Source organism: Trypanosoma equiperdum, assembly GCF_001457755.1.
Source record: "Trypanosoma equiperdum strain OVI genome assembly, contig: ctg_1440, whole genome shotgun sequence".
NCBI classification, from domain to species: domain Eukaryota; phylum Euglenozoa; class Kinetoplastea; order Trypanosomatida; family Trypanosomatidae; genus Trypanosoma; species Trypanosoma equiperdum.
In genome coordinates this window covers 5608-5913 of record NW_027123439.1, presented here as the reverse complement: position 1 = coordinate 5913, position 306 = coordinate 5608, and positions in this window count along the sequence as shown.

Genomic DNA, 306 nt, shown 5'->3' with positions numbered 1-306 from the left:
ATTTTAAAAGTATTTTCAAACCATTAAAAATCTAGAAATAAAAACATATAAAAACTATTAATAAAAGTGCCTTCTGATGCAAAGTAGTAATAAAAATAACAATAATAGATGATAGAAAGAGGGTAAGTAAAATAATAATTATTATATTTATTGGAGAGAACTTGAGTGTGTATATACAAATATTATAATAAGAGTGTTTTTAAAGTCTAAATGGAATGTCAAAATAGAAGAAGTGAAATCAACTGTAAGGGCGAAATAAGAATAAGTGAGTGAAAGGATTCCTTAGAAAGAAAGAGGAATATTATT